Source organism: Pseudophryne corroboree, chromosome 2 (assembly GCF_028390025.1).
Source record: "Pseudophryne corroboree isolate aPseCor3 chromosome 2, aPseCor3.hap2, whole genome shotgun sequence".
Lineage (NCBI taxonomy): Eukaryota > Metazoa > Chordata > Amphibia > Anura > Myobatrachidae > Pseudophryne > Pseudophryne corroboree.
In genome coordinates this window covers 766049165-766056192 of record NC_086445.1, presented here as the reverse complement: position 1 = coordinate 766056192, position 7028 = coordinate 766049165, and positions in this window count along the sequence as shown.

The following is a 7028-nucleotide window of genomic DNA, read 5'->3' as shown; positions in this document are numbered from 1 at the left end:
AGCTTCCTTCTTTCCTGCAGCCTGTGTGCACAGCCAGTCGCTGAGCAGCAGGCTTGCAGGGTGACACAATATTGGGCAGCTGAGTCGTCACTCAGCAAGCAGCCCAGGAAGCGCTCAGCAGCGCCAGCGGCTCTGTGAGCGACGGCTGCTGCTGGGCTGATAGTGGGGAGGGGAGCGCAGTGCAGTGCCGCGGATCGGATCGGATTACAGATCCGATCTGTGGCGCTCGAAGGGGGGCCCTTTCAGACAGGGGGGCCTGGGGTACTTAACCCCGGAGCCCCCCCCTTAATCCTGCTCTGCCCCAGAGGGAGGCCCATCCCGTCATGCAGCAGGCTTGTCCATTTTGGAAGCTCGCTGACAGGCGGCCTAGACACACTTCGGTCTGGGCTTGGCAGGTCTGGAAGCACAAGCTTGCTTTGTGCACGCCTGACCTTTTGCTTTCCTGGAGGACGAAAGGGCTGAGGGAAAGTACTTTTAGCCTTCTACATTGAAGGAGCTGTACTAGGTAGGCAAGCTGTTTTAGCAGTAGTTAGATCAGCCACAATCTTATTGAGGTCTTCTCCAAAGAGAATGTCTCCCTCGAAAAAGAAAGCACCTCCAGTGTTTTCTTGGAATCCATATCCACCAACCAGGAATTCAACCAAAGGATACATCTGGCCAAGACGGACGTAGTAGCAGCCTTGGCCGCGAGCACCCCAGCATCGGAGGCCACATCCTTATGGTATAGAGAAGCCATGGCAATATGCGAGAGACATTGTCGAGCATGCTCAGATGCATTGGAAGGCAGTTCCACCTCAAGTTCCTGAGCCAATGTCTCAACAACTTCAGTAGCCCAAGTCACTGCAATTGTTGGCCTATGCACAGCCCCCGTTAGGGTATACATTGCTTTTAAACAGCCCTCCGTACAGCGATCCATCAGTTCCTTCAGAGAGGTGATGGTAGCTACTGGCTGAGCAGAGGAAACAACCAGATGCGCCACATGAGAATCTACAGGCGGAGGGGTTTCCCAATTTTTACATACCTTCACAGAGAGAGGATTGTGAGCCAACAGTCTCTTATTCGGTGTTGATTTTGTCCCTGGATTTTTCCAGGATTCCTGACGTATGTCAGCCAGGTGTTCAGAATGGGGTAAAACTTGTTTAACCACCTTCTTACGATTAAGCCTATTCGGTTTCTTGGAGACAGAATTAGGCTCAGGATCATCAGCCACCAGAAGAATGAGTCTGATTGCCTCAATCAAATCTGGGACATCCACCAATGGCTTCCCTTCCCCATCAGAAACATCAGTGTCAGTGTCTGTGGGATCCGTATATGCATCGTCCTCATCAGAGGACGTGTCTGGAATAGTAGTGGATTGGGAGGAGGTAATGGCCCGTTTAGAAGATGACTTAGTCTTAGGCGGGCGGGAGTGACACTTAGATTTAGGCATAGATCGGTTCAAATGCTGTAACTGAGTGGAAAGCTGATCCGCCCATGGCGAGTTTACAGCAGGGACCATAAACTGTTGCAGTGGCACAGGTGGTCCCACAGGGGGCGTCAATTTAGTCACAAGCGTGTTTAACAATGTGGAAAATGTAGCCTAAGGTGGGTCTTGTGATGCCCCAGGAGCTACCAACCCACTAGGGGGTAAGGAACCCCCTGAACCTGAACTCTCAGATGCCATATTATCCTCTGTTACGTCCGCGGCCTCACTACCACACAGTGTGGGAGAAGCCCCAGCGTCGTTGCCACATGTAGCAGACATAACTATGTGCACAATATTGGGCAACCAGGTACAAAGTGTAGCAGCACTATACCTATCAAGAACTCTCAGTAAAGCGTGCCTATGATAGCACAGACCGGGAGTTCAAGAGATATAGATTAAATGGTGACTATAAATCACAAGTAAAAATACACTGTCAGTATATCTTGTGATACAATCCTATATTAAACAGAAAGAAAAACCTGAAATACTTGGTCCCCTCAGATATAGCAATATAGGAATAGCCCACTGAGTGAAATACCCTTTAATAAGGCAACCACGCAGCAGCTACATGCACACACACATATATATAGTGACAAACGTACCATGCAGAAATTATGTACCATAAAACTGCACTGGACTAGTAATACAAAGTAATACTCAATATGGCTATATGTGTTAACAATAGATATAACAATGCAGAGTAAACACTGGATGTATATCACAGGGTGTTTGTACCACACAGCCCTGAATGTATGCACTCTTTCTTAACTAACACTGTCCCAGTGACAGGTAGAAGACTAAAGTGTCCTGTAAGAAGCACAGCACTGGCAGTCAGGAGGTTCTACAGTGGAGGATTTGCCCCAGCAGTCCTAGAAACAGCACAGCTCAGTCTATGATGGCCGCTGGTCAGGAGTGAGGGAGAGATGTAGCTCCAGGGAGGGACCATTGCTGAAATGGTGCCCTGGGGCTGGGGGGAGGGGCCTGTCAAAGTCGAAAAATATAGAAACCTACATTGCCTTGTTTTATCCCCATGCGTGTGCCCGCTGCACATGCACAGGCCCTCCCGTGTGTGCGCATATTCGCAGTCGCGTGCACGCTCAGGCGCACGGTATGTGCATTTACGGTAGAGTTTGTGCGCGTCTAGCATGCGACTCGATCGCTACATATTTAATCAAAATAATGTATTTTATAAGTTAATATTCCCCTGAGTTCAGCAGGTATCAGTGGGTCTAAAATGGCTCTTTGACCTTAGAGATTCCCCTTTGCATGTTGGGAGGGCTTCACATATCTTATGCATAGTTAAGCACAGGAATAGTAATTGAAGATTAATTGTATTCCGAATAAATTACACCTAAGACCAGTCAGTTTCTTTCCCGCAGACGGAGTACAATAGCCTTTAATTACACTAAGCTTTGAGATTCAATGAAGAGGGCTGACACCTTTGTTTATGAATGGGTTTAGGTTTCTCTCTAGAAGAATGATTGCTGAGATGTCATTGTCTCAACTGAAAGTGGACAGTGAGAAAACAAAACAAAACAAAACCCAGAGACAGGGGTTGTTATGTATTCCCCAAACAATAGCTTCCCACAAGACAGGAATTTGAAATAATAACAAGTGTTAGTCATCACCCAACGTTTTGAATAACCAAGATCACATGGCCAGCTCAGCTCACTGATGCAGCTAGCCCACATGCTGTGAAAGACACACCCACAGGTTGCATGCATACCTGAGAACTTGATATCAGAGCCCACCTTCCCAAAACCACTGAGGCAGATGTACAGTAGCTGCACACAGCTACACAGCTCTCAGAAGCATGGCTTGCTCATCACCAGGACCGATCTCCTTACTAAGGCTAAGTATCATACCCAATATCTCATAGATAAATAACATAGAATAGTTAAATATGTGTTTGTGGTAAAGTAGTTGTGAAATGATTATCATAGAATAGTTGAAATGGAGATACAAATGGCTTGGGGTTGGTGGTGCTTGTGCAGTTATGTGATTGTTGTGTGTTTGTGATGATACTCTATGAAATCTGTAATGAATTGGAACAGTAGACAATCTGTAGCATAGCATCTCTGGTATACATTTATGGATGGTGATTTATAACAGATTATAGTAGTTTTACATGATGCATCTTGCTGAAGGTTAGAAGTCAAAACATACTTCCGTTTGTTACTGTAGTCATGTGCTTGTAGCAATAGCAGGCTGATACTTGTGGGTACCTGGTGATCTGGTCTTGTGATGGCTCATATGGACAGCATGAGATATGTGGTGCTGATTCTGGAAGGATAGCATAGTCAGCATACCATATGCTCTGGTTATTGAGATTCTGTGTTGGCTTGAAATTGTGAAAGGTGATTAGATGGTTTGGAATTGTAAAATCAGCACATATGCATTATATTGAAGCTTAGACATTTTGGAATATAGTGGAGTCTTATGTCTTCTGCTATGTGATTATGGTGTAGCAAAGAATGCCATGTGTTTGGACTTGCAAATCTAAAATGGCTGCTGGCATTCCCTTTTGAACCATATGTTACAGACTTTGGAATCATGGGAGTTTTTCCCAAAATGGAGTCTAGCTTCTGTCCCATGCGGTATTGTAGGGACCATTGTATTGTTACTGTATGTTGTGTATATAAGAACAGCCAGCCTGGGTGAGCTCACTTTTCTCTCCACAAAGGTTCTCAGCATTGACTAACTGCGCAGCGATCATTCCCACATGTGTAAGTTCTCTGCAGCCATTTTACCTCCTATTTGTTGTAAGCCATTCTCTCTCTCCTTCCCCTTAAATGTAATTGTGCCACTATTGTATATTAACGTGTAGTAATTCTGTTAGGTATTTATGTTAGCATGGTAGTGTATAAACTGTACTGTATATTCTTTTGCAATTGAACGTTCATTCTCTCCCTTAAAGGTGTTAGAACCTTAGACCGGTATTTGAGTGTTTATTATATTGCTAAGGGTTCTCCGAGCGTCTCAGTCGCTCATACAGCTTTTAAACTAAAAAGGTTACACTGCATTGCATCTACACATTATCACTGCACAAAGGTTTACAGTATAAGTACATTCGTTAAGGTATAATTATTAAGTTTTAATTCTGTGAGCGTCAGTGCCGCTTGTGTTCGTTTCCTGTTCACAAGCATCCGTTACGCTATTAGCGTAACATTACGTTGATCGGCCGCCTATGGTGTGCTTGATACCAACAGCGTATTCTCGCGAGCGTTTGTGTCGCTCGAGCGGCTCGCTCCCGATACAGCGTCCGCTACGCTAAGGGCGTACCCTTACGGTACCTCGTGCGCCAATTGCATACTGTGGGACAGATTTATTAAGCCTGGTGAAGTGATAAAGTGGAAGGTGATAAAGTACCAGCCAATCAGCTCCTAACTTCCATATTACAGGCTGGGTTTGAAAAATGACAGTTAGGAGCTGACTGGCTGGAGCGTTATCACCTTCTACTTTATCACTTCACCAGGCTTAATAAATATACCCCTGTGTCTCTTAACCTTTTATAGTGTTTAATAAAGGATAAATATTAGGCTTTGTCAATTGGGGGCTCCTCCGCTCTTCACATATCTGCACTAGGTAACTTTAGCAGACATTATCGGTCAGCAAAGGGCGGGAAGGTGGTATCCCTCGTAGTGCTGACCAGATAAGCGTCTGCTTCGCTTAGTAAGGAGTGCTGAGGGAATCCGGAACCGGAGGTAAGAACAATACGCTATTATCTTTTAAAACTGTTTATTTCTGTTTTTGCATACGCACACACACATGCAAGCACACATCTACATTGTTGCAGCTCACTTTCTTGTTGCCATTAGAATTGATTATTAGACACGTGCTGAAGAAATCTGGTGCTATTTAGTTGAGATTAAATAGGATAATTGTTAAGGGAATAATTGTAAAGGACACGCACACAGCATAGCAAATACTGTGTGGTGTACGGTAAGCGATTATAGCTGAATATCGTTTACATTGATAGAAGCGTGCTAATTGTGTCGCTGTGGGCATATCCGCACTTTGTGCATACGTGTCTCGGACAACGTGCGAAATCACGCACGTGGCGCAAAGGCATATTCACGCGGCGTGTTTTACGCAACGGAGCGTACGGATACGCCCACTGAGACTCAAATCACACAATAACCTTGTTTAGGGTGGGCGGTATAGTACAGCCACCTGATAATAGCACACGGTTGTTCTGTTTTTCCAAAAAGTATTAGTTAAAAGAAAACCTTTTTCTACTGCAAAACCCAGGGATTAGACCCCTACCTGTATGAAAGGAATTTCTGTACAGAAAAATCAGTGTGTATATGAGTGAGTAGGAGTGAGTGTGGAACTTAAGGTATTATTTTTGTGAACCCACAAATCGGGATCCCGTCGGAGACCACATCAGGTGAGTGGACACTTGGTGGCGTGGGACTAGCTCACCCGCGTTAACATTGTATAAGGTAAAGGAGCAAGTAGTTTCCGCAGACAAAAGGACTGCGAGGTATTTAAGCGCAGCCCCGGGGGTTTGGCGTAGCACCCATATAGTCAAGTTAAAGCTCCGGCTGAAGGTTTCGCAGCCTAAACAACCGATTCCGCTGGTCGTAAGGCGGATAAGTAATAGTTACTTATACGCAGTGTGACTGTACCGCACGTAATTGTGTGCACTAGTTTGTTACCTTGATACCCATCAACAATTTACTGTGGGATCATAAACGCTATTTGTACATTCTAACGTGATTTGTGTAGGTGTTTGTTATTTTAAGGGAGTTTCGCTGTTCACTCAGGAAATCTCTAACAACCAATACTTACTGGGGAGGGTAGCATACTCCCACGCGCCCCAGTAAATAGAGGTTACAGGACGGAAGTGAGTGAAGGCACTAGTTGAACTTTCACCGTCGCCTTACCGCGGGCAAGTTGGTCTGTTTGTAAGAATTAGCTAAGACAGTAATATCTGCAAACGATGGGGGCCAGTTGTTCAAAGAAGGGACGTCCAACAAGGGTTCACGTTGGTAGTTGCTGGCCCAAAGGGTCCGCACGGTATATAATGTGTGAAAAATACTGATCACACACACAGGTATTATGCAAAGAATGGGAACGAATGACAGAGGATGATGGGGAACAGTTTCCCCGGGTAGGCAGTCTGAACCCTGATGTATTGCAGAATCAGAGAAAAAGGATAGGTCTAATAAAATCTGCAAAGCAGAGGATTAGACATTATGATTGTTTACAATTGTGGCAACAGGAAAGTGAAATGCAAAGAAATTTAACTTGCATATCTGACTCTCATCTTGGGAGGAGAGACATGGCAATGGAGAGGATTATGGCTGCGGAGAATGGCGCGATGGTGTACGATAAAAAAGCACTTAGTAACTGTATTAAGAATGAAAGTAACAAATGTAATAATGTTTATAAAAATGAAAGTGTCAAAATTACAAATGTTAACCTGTGCAAGTCGCACCCCATGTTAAACTCCCCTCAGGATTACCAGCGAGAAGGTGAAACCAACACGATGTCAACACTCTACCCAGCAGTCATCATACGAGACACCCAGAGGGACACTGCCAAGTTGGTAAAGGCA